This window comes from Pseudorca crassidens, chromosome 2, assembly GCF_039906515.1.
Source record: "Pseudorca crassidens isolate mPseCra1 chromosome 2, mPseCra1.hap1, whole genome shotgun sequence".
Lineage (NCBI taxonomy): Eukaryota > Metazoa > Chordata > Mammalia > Artiodactyla > Delphinidae > Pseudorca > Pseudorca crassidens.
In genome coordinates, this window is record NC_090297.1 from 126,094,533 (window position 1) to 126,110,074 (window position 15,542).

General features: G+C 38.8%; 1 long non-coding RNA gene across 1 annotated transcript in view; it reads left to right on the plus strand.

Moving 5' to 3' along the window:
* Window positions 1-15,329, plus strand: part of LOC137219677 (uncharacterized) — a 29,834-nt gene extending 14,505 nt beyond the window's left edge. The window contains exon 3 of the long non-coding RNA XR_010941200.1: window positions 11,875-15,329. This is a non-coding gene — a long non-coding RNA (uncharacterized lncRNA). The remainder of the gene's footprint in view (window positions 1-11,874) is intronic.
* Window positions 15,330-15,542: the final 213 nt, after the last annotated feature.

The window sequence follows — 15,542 nt, forward strand, 5'->3', positions numbered from 1 at the left end:
GGAACCTCCATACTGGCTGTATCAATTTACATTCCCACCAACAGTGCAAGAGGGCTCCCTTTTCACCACACCCTCTCCAGCATTTATTGTTTGTAGATTTTTTTTTTTTTTTTTTAATCTGCGGTACGCGGACCTCTCACTGCTGTGGCCTCTCCCGCTGCGGGGCACAGGCTCCAAACGCGCAGGCTCAGCAGCCATGACTCACGGGCCCAGCCGCTCCGCGGCACGTGGGATCCTCCTGGACCGGGGCACGAACCCGCGTCCCCTGCATCGGCAGGCGGACCCTCAACCACTGCGCCACCAGGGAAGCCCTGTTTGTAGATTTTTTGATGTTGGCCATTCTGACTGGTGTGAGGTGACTGGAGTTTCGATTTGCATTTCTCTAATGATTAGTGATGCTGAGCATCCTTTCATGTGTTTGTTGGCAATCTGTATATCTTCTTTGGAGAAACGTCTATTTAGATCTTCTGCCCATTTTTGGATTGGGTTGTTTGTTTTTCCGATATTGAACTGCATGAGCTGCTTGTATATTTTGGAGATTAATCCTTTAATCAGTTGCTTCATTTGCAAATATTTTCTCCCATTCTGAGGGTTGTCTTTTAGTCTTGTTTATGGTTTCCTTTGCTATGCAAAAGCTTTTAAATTTCATGAAGTTCCATTTGTATATTTTTGGTTTTATTTCTATTTCTCTAGGAGGTGGGTCAAAAAGGATATTGCTGTGATTTACGTCAAAGAGTGTTCTGCCTATGTTTTCCTCTAAGTTTTAAAGCGTCTGGCCTTATATTTAGGTCTTTAATCCATTTTGAGTTTATTTTTGTGTATGGTGTTAGGGAGCATTCTAATTTCATTATTTACATGTAGCTGTCCAGTTTTCCCAGCACCACTTATTGAAGAGGCTGTCTTTTCTCCACTGTATATTCCTGCCTCCTTTGTCAAAGATAAGGTGACCGTATGTGCGTGGGTTTATCTCTGGGCTTTCTATCCTGTTCCATTGATCTATATTTCTGTTTTTGGACCAGTACCATACTGCCTTGATTACTGTGGTTTTGTAGTATAGTCTGAAGTCTGGGAGCCTAATTCCTCCAGCTCCATTTTTCTTTTTCAAGATTGCTTTGGCTATTAGTGGTCTTTTGTGTTTCCATACAAATTGTGAAATGTTTTGTTCTAGTTCTGTGAAAAATGCCATTGGTAGTTTGATAGAGATTGCATTGAATCTGTAGATTGCTTTGTGTAGTGTGGTCATTTTCACAATGTTGATTCTTCCAATCCAAGAACGTGGTATATCTCTCCATCTGTTTTTATCATCTTTAATTTTTTTCATCAGTGTCTTTTGGTTTTCTGAGTACAGGGCTTTTACCTCCTTAGGTAGGTTTATTCCTAGGTATTTTATTCTTTTTGTTGCAATGGTAAATGGGAATGTTTCCTTAATTTCTATTTCAGATTTTCATCATTAGTGTCTAGGAATGCAAGAGACTTATGTGCATTAATTTTGTATCCTGCTACTTTACCAGATTCATTGATTAGCTCTAGTAGTTTTCTGGTAGCATCTTTAGGATTCTCTACATATAGTATCATGTCATCTGCAAACAGTGACAGCTTTACTTCTTCTGTTCCAATTTGGATTCCTTTTATTTCTTTTACTTCTCTGATTGCTGTGGCTAAAACTTCCAAAACTATATTGAATAATAGTGGTGAGAGTGGGCATCCTTGTCTTGTTCCTGATTTTAGAGGAAATGGTTTCAGTTTTTCACTATTGAGAATGATGTTGGCTGTGGGTTTGTCATATATGGCCTTTCTTATGTTGAGGTAATTTCCCTCTATGCCTACTCTTTCTAGGGTTTTTATCATAAATTGGTGTTGAATTTTGTTGAAAGCTTTTTCTGCATCTATTGAGATGATCATATGGTTTTTCTCCTTCAGTTTGTTAATATGGTTTATCACATTGATAGATTTGCGTATATTGAAGAATCCTTGCATTCCTGGAATAAACCCCACTTGATCATGGTGTATGATCCTTTTAATGTGCTGTTGGATTCTGTTTGCTAGTATTTTGTTGAGTATTTTTGCATCTATGTTCATCAGTGATATTGGCCTCTAGTTTCCTTTTTTGTGACATCTTTATCTGGTTTTGGTATCAGGGTGATGGTTGCCTCATAGAATGAGTTTGGGAGTGTTCCTCCTCTGCTATATTTTGGAAGAGTTTGAGAAGGATAGGTGTTAGCTCTTCTCTAAGTGTTTGATAGAATTCTCCTGTGAAGCCATCTTGGCCTGGCCTTTTGTTTGTTGGAAGATTTTTAATCACAGTTTCAATTTCAGTGCTTGTGAAGTGCAGTGTCTGTTTATATTTTCTATTTCTTCCTGCTTCAGTCACAGAAGGTTGTGCTTTTCTAAGAATCTGTCCGTTTCTTCCAAGTTGTCCATTTTACTGGCATATAGTTGCTTATAGTAATCCCTCATGATTCTTTGTATTTCTGCAGGGTCAGTTGTTACTTCTCCTTTTTCCTTTCTAATTCTGTTGATTTGAGTCTTCTCCCTTTTTTTCTTGATGAGTCTGGCTAGTGGTTGAAATCAAAGAGGAAATCGAAAAATACCTAGAAACAAATGACAATGAAAACACGATGACCCAAAACCTATGGGATGTAGCAAAGGCAGTTCTAAGAGGGAAGTTTATAGAAATACAATCCTACCTCAAGAAACAAGAAAAATTGCAAATTAACAACCTAACCTTACACCAAAAGCAATTAGAGAAAGAAGAACAAAAAAACCCCAAAGTTAGCAGAAGTAAAGAAATCATAAATATCAGATCAGAAATAAATGAAAAAGAAATGAAGAAAACAATAGCAAAGATCAATAAAACTAAAAGCTGGTTCTTTGAAAAGATAAAGAAAATTGATAAACGACTAGCCAGAGTCATCAAGAAAAGCTCTTTTTAATTAACTCATTGGGTGTACAGAATTGTATCACTCTTGTTTAATGGTCTACATGCCAGTCATTCAGTTGTCCATTTAAAAATATTCATTCTTAGCGCCTTTAAGGTTGTAGAAGATGTCTGTGGAGGAAGAACTGAATTCAGTCAGCACAATTTTCTTTCATCTTGGCTTTATTGCCATTTCTGTTATTTTTAGTTTGAAGGAGCTCAAAATGCTTTGCCCATTATATGCCTTAATTATTTTGCAGCATGTAGAAAGTATTATTAATAAAATATTAGTTTAAGAAACAAAAGGTCAGATAGGTTGATTTACTGGCTTACCTTCAGGTTGTACAGGAATCACAGCCAGAATCCAGTTCTTAAGAATCCTAATTGACCTCAAAGGTCAAAGTTACCCAGAGCTTCTCCTTGGAGGGGCTTTGTGGGATGAAAAGGCATATTATGTGGTCCTCAAAGAGTGCCTGGAGAATTTCCTGAAAAGCTTTGCAATAGTACTTCTCTAATCAAAGAGGAAGCTTTTGTAAGAGAACTTCATGAAACAACTGGTATGGTGCTTGATTTAGGGTTTTTCCATCATCATTGACAGTGGAGCCTTAATAGGAAAACAAACAAATAAAAACATCTGGACTGATGGAAACTAATATGGAAGCATCTGATATAGTATCTAGCAGAGAGGAGTTTTGATGGAAAAAAAGAAAGGGAAAGAGGGAGAGTGGAAACATGGTAAGGCCTTTTCAAAACAGCTTTTAAAACAGAAAAGAATGGACCCCAAATTCAAGTTGTTTAGTATCCCAAAGATAATACAATGCATTTGGGCCTCTTCAAAATGTTCTATTTGTAGAATTTATGACTTACATTTGGAGTGAAGTTTTGAATTTAACTTCAAGGAATATTTGAAAAACCTATTTTTGTTGAGGTTTCTTCTCATGTATTTGCATAATTGAAATAACTTGGTCTTTTGACCAATTCTGTTGTGTAAGAAATATTTTATATGTCGTTATATGGATCCAAGTGCCAGCACTATAGTAATAAAGCACATGGAGCTATGAAAAAGAAACCCTTCTTAAGAGTGAAATCCAGTTGGCAAATCCCATTTGTCATGAAAATTATTGAGATTAATTATAACATGTTCTATAAAACCTTTGGTAAAAGTACTCTGCAATTGTAAAATTCATAACACATAATCTTTGAGGAACTAAAGTTTTAAGCTATTTTGTTAAATTTTTAATTACAAAAACTTACATGCGGAAACAGTGATAAATGATAGATATATCTTTCTGTGTTGTGTGGGAAAGGGTTAGTGATATGGCAAGACATTCTTTCAGGGTCAGTTCCTAGAGCACACCTCTAATCCAAAATTCATAACACTACCAATTTGTTCCTAAAGAGACCAACTTCTTAATGAAATAAAAATGCAAGCTCCTTTGGCCAAGTCTATTCAAGATCCTCCATTAACTGTCATTTCTACCTTTGTGGACTCCTCTCCACCAAGAACCCCTGGCGTAAGCCTTGCATTTGGACCTCACTCTCCTGTCTCTCAAGTACCTCCTCAGCATCTTCTCTCTGTCATTTCATCTGCCTTGAGTCCTCCCCACCCTGCCCCTTACCTGTCTGATACCCACACCCATGCCGATATCCACCATTAAAATAAAAAATTGTACTTGTAATTCAAGTTCTGGCCAAATGCTACATCCTCCATAAAGAGTGCCCCATTCCACTTACTAGGCCAGTGGCTAGTCACTTCTTTTTCTGAAATCCCAAAATACATCATAATCAGTGCCACACCAAAGGGAAAAACACTCTATCATATAGAATAGCCCTTTGTGCACACTTTTCTTATCTCTTCCACCAGAATATAAATTCTTGATAGCAAAGAGCTGGACTTGTTTGTTCCTGAATTATCTACAGTACTTAGCACAGTGCTCAGTACATTTTAAACCCTTGGCAAATACTTGAAGGATAAACAGACTGAAAAACAGCTAATAGGACATCACAAAACTGATGGCTTTCCTTTCTGAATAACGATGATTCAAATAAAAATAATGATAGCAGCTGACATTCATTGAGGATTTGCCATGTGCCAGACAATGTTATAAGTATTTCACATGTATTAATTGCCAAGACAGTCCTGTGACTTGGATACTATTTTCATTTTCCTTTTACTGATTAGGGGAACTGAGGCAGAGAGGTTAGGGAATCTGCTCAAATTATACAGAATGGTATTTGGAAGGCCAGGATTAAAAACCCAGGCAATCTGTCTCCAAAGCCCTCACTCTTAATTTCTTTACAAACGTCTCACCTTTTTCAGGCTTTCCCTAATATTCCAGACAAATGAAGTCTCATGTGGGCACCTTCTTTCCCAGTTAATGAAAATATTCATGTCCTCTCTTGAAAAGACCACATGTGTTACAGTTACCAGCAGTGACTGAGACTTTGGCCATCCTCAAAGAGAGCCACACTGTCTGCTTGATAAAAGCCATAATTTTCCTGACCTGCTCCGGGCCTGGCGCCCTCAAAGAAAATGCAGGCAGACACTTGGCAACTCGGCTCTCCCAGACTCTCAAGCACAGTGCTGTGTTAGTGTTGGCAGTGGGGGACGGTTTGCTTCCTCCTCCTTTCATGAACTGTCACATCAGCCTCTTTGATCCTCCCAGGGTCTCGAGTGTGCCAAAATCGTAATTCCATGTCTTTGCTCTGTTTCAGATAAGTGCCAGAGAAAACGCTACAGTCGGTAATAGCCAAGGTAGGGAAATATTGCTCCCTGCACAGTATACTGTTTATATATTGCATACTCAGAAAGGTTTCAGAGTGGAGGCATTGGTTATTTTTATTGCTCCAAAGCCATGAAAGGGAAAAATGGGAATGAACAGAAATTGATACATCTGGGACAAGAGCCAGGCGTGATTTACTCACATTTTTACCTGACCTGAAATTGCTTATTTAGAAAAAAGAAACATTATAAAATCTCAGGAAAATGTCATGAATCAGAGCCAGCATGATTTCACATCGGGGCTCCATAAACTTTTTTTAGGCAAAGAAACTGTCCAGGAAAATCAAATGAGCCAAAGGTAGCCCTGTCACCGCAACTGTCACCATAGCGACAGTTTCCTAGCGCGCTGCCTTGTGATGGCGCAGCTTAGGAGACTCAAACATTCAGGGTTGCAAGTGGATGGAAATCTGGTGGTTCGCTCGAAGGTGTTCTTACTAGGGCAGAGGGTGAGTGCTTGTTTGGGAAAGTAACAGACAAGAGACTTTCACCAAAACACTACTTTATTGCCTCAAAAATTGCTTTGCCCTAACCACACACTACATCACTGAAACACAACTACAGGAAGTTAGAAGAGAAAAAAAAGCTGATTAAAGCCTTCCATCCTGCTTTAATGGTTCCCTTACCTCGTGTGTTCTTGGCACATTGTAAGCAATATGAGCACAGTTATGAAGCAATTAGATAATAAATGCTATTCTTATAGCTACCAGCTGGAAGAGACTTTACAGACCATCAATTTTTTTCTTTTAATTAACTAAACTCCAGACTTTATTTGAATTTCATCCATTTTTCCATTAAGGTCCTCTTTTGATTCCAGGATTCAATCCAGGAAAGCACATTGCATTTAGTTGTCATGTCTCCCATCTCCTTTGATTTGTGACCGTTCCTCAGTATTTCCTTTTTTTAAAAATGACCTTGACAGGCCTTACGGGTATTAGCAAGGGATCCTGTGAATGTCCTGCAATCTGAGTTTGCCTGATGTCTTTCTCGTAAGTAGACTGGAGTCATGGGTTTGGGGGAAGAAGATAAGAGAGATGAAATGCCCTTCTTATCACATTATATTGAGAGTACATGATAACTGCATGCCATTATTGAGATATTAACATTTATCACTTGGTTAATGTTGTGTTTGCCAGATTTTTCCAGTGTAAAGTTACTATTTTTCTTTTCCCTATTCTATTCTTTGGAAGTGAGTCAGGAAGCCTAGGCCATTCTCAAGGTATATCTGGGTAGAAGGAAGAGTCAAGATTCACCTCTTGGAGTGGGGTGTACATATATTATTCAGAATTCTTCTATAAGAAAGATTTGACTCTTCTTCCCCATTTTTAAAATGCAATTATTCATTTATATCAACATGTACTCATGTACATTTATTTTACATTTTGGGTTATAACTCTATATTGTGTTGTTTATTTTGTTGACCAAATTGTTCCAGCTTTGGCTATTAGAAGCTCCCTTTGGTTGGCTTCCTTTGACATGTCCCCATCTATTTTTTTGTTGGGCACTTTCTTCCTTTTTGGTACCACAAGGTGCTCCAGGCTCATCTTTTATTTTACCTGCCCAAGCTCTAGCATCAGGTATTTCTCCAAGGAACCCTGGTTCTTTTTATTCAAGAAGAATTTTTAGAAACCAAGGAGGTCATCAGTTTTTAACTCCCTTGCTCAAACAAAGAAGCTGAGGTGCAAGTGGGGAAATAAATTCCCCAGGATATGACACTTAGTTAGTGGTGGGCAGGAATTAGAATCTGGGTCTGACTCTTGGTTCAATAGTCTTTGTTGTATATCTATGCTTTTCTGGCTAGTTTGTGTGCTCCTTGAAGTTAGGAAGTATGTTTTCTACTCTTTGTGAAATCTCTATTGTGTCTTCTGTAGTGTCAAGCACAGAATAGTCAATAAATGCAGGAATCAACTCTGCAGCATCCTCATTCAGCCTTACTTTTCACTGCCCAGGTCAGACTCTCATTAACTCTTGCCCTGAGCTATTGCAATCTCCACTAAAATGGAAGTTTTCCTCTTCTCTAATCTGTCCTACTCATTGTTGCAAGACTAAGAATAGAAAAGCAGAATTGTCGTCATCTCTTACCCAATACCATCTTATAGAATAAAATTAAACTCCACAACATGTCAACTTATTCCCATTTTTCTGAAATCTCGGACAGTCTTTGAAAGCCATCTTAGCAAATTTTACTACATGATGTGTTGCGCATAAAAGAAGGACCCTCAGATATAGCCTTAGCTTTCATCTCTTCTACGACCCATTTCATCTCTGTCTTTCACCAAATTCACATTTTTCTTTCCTGTCCCAGAATAAGTCCCTACTTCTTTCATAGGTTTTAATCAGTGTCATTGGGTCTGCTTTCTCTGGATTAGTGTTTAATTAATTATCATCTCTGAGACTTAAATTTGTTTCCTCTTTTTCTACTGGCTCATTCCATTGAACATGTTTATATATGAATTCTTTCCCATCCTTGAAAAAAAAACAGCAACACAGTTTCCCTTGCCTTTTCTTCTTCTTCTTTTTTTTTTTTTTTGGCGGTACACGGGCCTCTCACTGTTGCGGCTTCTCCCGCTGCAGAGCACAGGCTCCGGATGCGCAGGCCCAGCGGCCATGGCTCATGGGCCCAGGCGCTCCGCGGCACGTGGGATCCCCCCGGACCGGGGCACGAACCCGCGTCCCCTGCATCGGCAGGTGGACTCCCAACCACTGCGCCACCAGGGAAGCCCTACCTTTTCTTCTTCACATCTGCTATTCTTCCTTGCATTTACCTTCATATTACTTAAAAAAGCCTCCACTCACAGCTTCATCTTTCCCACTTACTGATTGACGTATCCTACCTGGGTTCAGATTCCCCACCGTAATCATCTATTTACAGTATCCCTAATGTATCATGAATGATCTCTTTAAAGTTTTTAATTACTCCGTCAGTCATGGTCACAGTAGGAAACAGCACATTGAAAGGGTTTAATTTTAATGAAGTAAATTTTAGTGAACTCAAATAACCCCTTGGGGAGGTGAAGGGAGCTAATCATAGGTGGTGAGGTCTCCAGGAGCTAGCCAGAGCAGGAAAGTAAGACCTGGAGCGGTAAATGAGGAGAGGAGTATTATCAGAAACAAACAAGAGCTGTAACAATCTGATAAGAGCTGTGGCCTTAGTAGAGCAAAACCAGCCTCTGCCAAAACCAATGCCAGCACGGAGGGAGCAGAGAAGAAACTTCTTACCTTGCTCTTCTTTTACCCTTTGATGTCCTGCTGGTGTCTTCCATTGTTTAACCCAAACTCAGCAGAAGGCAAGAAAGCCCAGATAATGCAATCTGTAGAGGTCAGTTTTCTAAGGGATAGAGAGCAGGGCAAAGAAGGGTGGATAAATGATGTGAGGGATGTGAGGCACGAACAGAATAAGCAGTATAGTTATTATCTGACATAATATTTAGGAAGATTTTTCTGCTCACTTAAAGTTTTTCCATGCTCTGAGATCTGTAATGCTGTCTCCTGGTTTCTTTCAATACTACATTCATTTAAAAGACTATTGTGGGGCTTCCCTGGTGGCACAGTGGCTAAGAATCTGCCTGCCAATGCAGGGGACATGGGTTCGAGCCCTGGTCTGGGAAGATCCCACATGCTACGGAGCAACCAAGCCTGTGCGCCACAACTACTGAGCCTGTGCTCTAGAGCCCACGTGCCACAACTACTGAAGCCTGCACGCCTAGAGCCTGTGCTCCGCAACAAGAGAAGACACCGCAATGAGAAGCCTCTGCACTGCAACGAAGAGTAGCCCCCGCTCACCGCAACTAGAGAAAGCCTGCGCACAGCAACGAAGACCCAGCGCAGCCAAAAATAAATAAATATATTTAAAAAAAAGAAGACTATTGTGCACCCACTATGTTGAGAGCACTGTTCTAGACATGAGATTCAGTGGTGAAAAGATAGGCACTGTCCCTTCTTTCAGGGACCTTCAGTTCTAACAGTTTCTTTTTCATACATTCTACCAGGTTTTCCCTTATCCTCCTCATTTAATATCAACGTTCCTCAAAATTCTCTCCTTGAATCTTCTGTCTGTCTCTCTTGTTACCCCAGGGCTTTGGTTCTCACATACATGCAAGGACTTCCCAATCAATACTCTAAACTTAGACTGTTTGGCTTGTTAGCAAAGGATTCAAGGCCCTCAATATACTGGCCTCAACATTGTTACTTTTATTTTCTTACTTTTTCATGTATTCTCTATGCTCCTCCCACCTATAAAGGATCCATCTCAGCGTTTTTGTTTTGTTTTGTTTTAATCTGCTTTGTTCATTGATGTCTCTGAAGTGCCTATAATAGTATCTGATACACAGTAGGCACTCAATAAATATTTATTGAGTAATAACTGAATTGCTTACATGAAGTCCCTAAACATAAGAACTTGCTTATTTCTGCACCTTTGCTCACATAAATTTTCTTGCATCATCTCCACCATCTGTAATCCAATCTACCTTCAAGCCCCAACTCAAATATCATTTCCCCTATGAGCCCTCTTAGATACTGTCTAATCAGAATTAATCCATTCAAATGTACTGCCAGTGTACCTTGTTAATATTTCTTCTTCAGCACCACTCTTATGCCATATATTTTAGTTAAATTTATATATTTCTTTTCTCCAGCTTTTTGAGGCAAATAAAAATTATGTATATTTAAAGTATACAATGTGATGTTTTGATATATGTATACATTGTAAAATGAACACCATAATCAAGTTAATATATGCATCACTTCACATAGTTATGATTTATTTATGGTGAGAACAGTTAAGATCAACTCTTAGCAGATTTCAAGTATACGATATAATATTTTCTATATTCACCATGCTGTACATTAGATCTCCAGAATTTACTCATTCTGTGTCACTGAACTTTTGTACTCTTTGGTCAATGGATGTGTATATTTCTTATCTCCTCTCACAACACCACTAAAGTTACCTAGGCTATTTATTCATTGCTATTTCTCCCCCACCTCTCCACAGAGCTTGCCAAAGTGCTTTGTTAAATTTAAGAAGACAAACATTAAGTCATTGCCCAAATAATCAAATTTGCCGCTCTCCGTCACTTAATATTAATATGTATAAAAAGTCCAGGTCCCTCCTTTGCAGGAAAGTGAGGACATAGTGCATCTTTCATTTTGTGGTTCCTGAGAGTCACCAGAAGGTGTACTTGAAAAGCCAATGTCAGATAGCACTAATGGGATGCACCTCCAGGCTCTGCAGTGGATGAGCCCTCATTTAGAATGGGCTTCTGAATCTTCAACACTGTGATGCCACACTAGCCTATCTGTGCTGTAAAATGTATATGACCCAGCTCTAGTAAACTCAATTATATTGATAGGAAGCCATATGGATCCAACTCAATATCATTATGAAAACTGTCTTTTACAGGAAAAAAATTATGAGTAGATATATACAGAAATCCAGAATAAATTACTGATGAATTTATAAGTATTAAAAATGATCCTCTAAGTCTATATGGAGATACTTGAGGTTGGTTTGTAATAATTCAGCTGGCCCTATTTTTGAATCTATTTATCATGCCCTAAGAATTAGAGATCAACAGTCAAATCCAGGTTGGGCTTTAGCAATCCCAAACTGGCTTCCTTCTTTACTCCTCCACTAACATGTGGCGAGAATCATGCTTCTACTTCTCTTTTTGTTGTCTGGTCTTGGCTTCTGCTCTACAGTGGGTGACTATAAAGACTAGAACACACATGTAGCTATAAGAAACTGCTGCATGCAAATTAATTCCGTTGACTTCAAGAATATGAAAATCCCCCACCTGCCTCAGCTTGCAATAAACTAGAAATGAGGAGAACTGTAGCCTCCCAAGGACAACTGTAAACTTCCAATTTAAAAAATTGATTGATGGGGCTTCCCTGGTGGCACAGTGGTTGAGAGTCCTCCTGCCGATGCAGGGGACACGGGTTCGTGCCCCGGTCCGGGAAGATCCCACATGCCGCGGAGTGGCTGGGCCCGTGGGCCATGGCGGCTGAGCCTGCGCGTCCAGAGCCTGTGCTCTGCAACGGGAGAGGCCACAACAGTGAGAGGCCTGCGTACCGCAAAAAAAAAACAAACAAAAACTTGATTGATGAAGAAACAAAGATAGCGTGACTTGACACTGGCCAGCTGTTAGCCAAACTCATTTACTTTTGTTCCTAGGCACGCAACTAGAGCACATCTTTTAGCCTCCCATCAAATCTATGTCTTATGATTGGCTTTTAACCAGTGGAATCTGGGTGGAAGTGACATATACTACCTCAATGTCCGGCCATAAAAATTTCCTGTGCTTCAACCTGCATGATTTTTCCCTTGCAAAGTGTGATGCAGATAAACATGGTAACTTGGAAGCTACATGATGAAGATGGCATAACCTGAAGGCAAAAGGATCCTGGATCCTTGAATCACAACTTGGAAAAGGACTGGCCAGTGTTTAGGGACACCTCTTTTAGACTTTATGTGGTAAGTTTCCATCACTTTTGGGGTTATAAAGACTCATGTTATCTTAACTAAAAAGAGGGAGGGTCAAGGGAAGTGTTAAGAAATAGAAGGGTAGAATAAATGGTGTAAAAATTATAATACAGGGTGATATACATTAAATCTTATTCTGCATTAGTTGACATAGTTGGAGTAGCTGCTCATGCTGTCTTCCTCCAAAAAGCAAGACAACCTACTGGTTAAAAAAAGTATAAGTTGATTTTTTTTTTATTAATTTGCTTTAGGCTTGGTCACCTATGGCCAGCAAAGTGAGAAGGACAATTCAACAAACTAAACACACATCCATGAGTCTATGACTAAGCAATGTAATCTAATATGTACCTAGAAAAGAAATACTCCTTTAAAGAAAATGATTTCCAGAAATGGATTGTTGTCTCCACTAGTTCCAACCTTATTCATTATTGTGGAAAGCAGTTTAACTCCTTAGAGTCCCACTGACTCAAGCATCTCCATTCCAGGAAAGATATTTGTTCTTTGTTTGCTTAAGTAAATCTCTTTTGGGAAAGTTATCCTAGGTCAAAGGGATGTGCTGCCTCAAACTCGATGTCCAACCTCTACTTTCCAGAAAGCAGAAAAATACTTAAAACATTTAGGTAATAGATTTTTTTTCAGACTCTATGCAGAAAGGATTCCAAAATATCACTGGATCCGAGTTGCATACTGTACACAGCATTCCTTTAGCCTTATTGTTTTTTCAAGGATGATAAGATCTAAGTTTGGACACGACACCCATCCAAGTTTTCATTGTTTCCTTCACAAAGGTTCTAGAGTTTACTACTACTGCCAAAAATTGGCAGAGAGATATTCTGGTTACACCAGAACATGTGAGATAAAAGTGGGAACTTTACAAAGTATTTTTAGGTGAAATCTACTGAACTCAATATTATCCATGAGATAAAATATAAAAATCAATATGGATTATTGGCCGAGAATTTTTGTCTTGCCTTCTGGAAGAGTAGGTGTATTTGCTGAGGTATGCTGAGTAGCCTGGCATGTACAATACTGGTTTATAATCCTTCCAGTATCAGAATCAATTCCAGGCCACTGGACAAAGCTACTAGCCAAGGTTTTCACATGAACAATTCCCAAGTGTGCTATATATAGCATGGCCAAGAAAATGTGGTGACCGCTTTCTGGAGGATCAGCATAATTTCTCCATGAAAGGCCTTATTTATTATCAAATAACTCATAGTCATTAGTTTTGAGTAGATTGAATTGATTTACTGACTCCCTTCTCTGTACCTAACTGAAGATACAGACCAATCTGGTAACAGACCTAGATTTGTACCAAGATACATATTAATGAAGAGAGGAAAGAAGCTGACATGCTCACACAGTCCCAAGTGCTATTCTCAGTGTTTAGCCCTTATATCAATTAATTTAAACACTAAGAAATATGCCAGAGTTACATACATAATGGTTTAGAGTTTGGGCCTAGCCTTAGAAAAGATGCCAAAGCAAGATGCCAAAGCAAGTGATTAGTATTATCACTTACTTTTACTCAGTGCTTACTTTGACCAGGCATTGGACTAAGTGTACTACTTATTTCATTGATCTCTTTCAACAAACTTTTGGGATAAATATGAGTTTGTTTCTATTTTTAGTTGCTTGTCCAAGATTACATAACTTCTGTGTGGAAGGTCTTAAAATTCAGCCTGCCTTGAGGTCTCAAAATAGAGTGAGATTCAGCGACTATTTGATATTCTAGGAAATATCTTCATATTGGCAAATTCAAAGCGTTGGAAACAGTGGGAAATCAAGTGGATTAACTACATCTGCTTGACTTTTATAAAAGATAAATATGTCCAGAACTAAATAGCCCAAGAAATTTTGATGCTTTTGGTTTGTTTTTATTATAAAAAGTTTCAATTACACATAAGTAGATAATATTTAATGTCCATCATAATGGCAAAACTTAATGTCTGATAACACTAAATGATGGTGAAGATGTGGGGAAATGGGAACTCCAGCACATAGCTGTAGGACTCTAATTTGGTACAACCACTTTGTGGAGCAATTGCAACAATTAAGTTAAACATGTCAATACTCAGCAAGTCTACTTCTTGAAGTCTATTCTAGAGAAGATCTCACACGTGTGCAAGGAGACATGCTCAAGGATGATTGTTATAACTCTGTGAGATCAACAGTGAAAACAACCTAATTGTTCTGTATTAGGGAAATGTGAGCTATGAAACTCACCTATAGTATTAAATTTAAAGATTCAAGTCACAATAAGAGTTTTACATTTACATAGAATGATATGTTCATGCAAAATGTTATACATGGGAAAACACTAGGATATCTTGTTAAACATGCAGGGACATACAGTTTACAGATAGAAATGCCTATGACTTACATGTATCTTAAACATACAGGAATGATAAGTGTAAAATAATGGTTATCTTTGGGGGAAGAGTGGTGTTCTTCCCCCAGGAAAGCTACCAGTGCAGCTGGGAAGGCTGGTGCTGTTGAAACTGGATCATCTGAGATAAGCCCAACTCTGTCTCTTACAAGCTGTGTGACCTTGGACAGGGGCCCTAACTTTACAGAATCTTAGTTTCCTTGTCTGTAAATGAAGCAAAGAATATTTGCCTATTCTGAACATTTCTCATAAATGTATCCAAACAATATGGGGTCTTTGCTCATTGGTTTCTTTCACCTAGCATAATGTTTTCAAGTTTCATCAATGTTGTAGCAGTATCAGTGCTTCATTCATTTTTAATGCTGAATAATATTCCATTGTATGGATATACCACATTTGTTTATCCATTCATCAGTGATGGATATTTATGTTCCTTCCATTCTTCAGCTATTATAAATCATATTACTATAAACATTCATATATGAGTTTTTGTGTGTACATAAGTTTTATTTCTCTTTGGTGTATACCTAGTGAAATTGCTGGGTCAAATGGTAATTCTTTTTTTAACATTTTGAGGAATTATTTTCTAAAGTGGTTGCACCACTTTACATTCTTACCAGCAAGTTATGAGTGTTCTAATATCTCCACATCCTTAGCAAGAGTTGTGATTACTGCTATTATAAATGGCATTATTTTATTAATTTTATTTTCAGATTGTTCATTGCCAGTGTGTAGAAATAAAATTTTCACATACTAATCTTTTTTTTTGTGGTACGCGGGACTCTCACTGCTGTGGCCTCTCCCGCTGTGGAGCACAGGCTCCGGACACGCAGGCCCAGCGGCCATGGCTCACGGGCCCAGCCGCTCCGTGGCATGTGGGATCCTCCCGGACCGGGGCACAAACCCACGTCCCCTGCATCAGCAGGCGGACTCTCAACCACTGCGCCACCAGGGAAGTCCACATACTAAT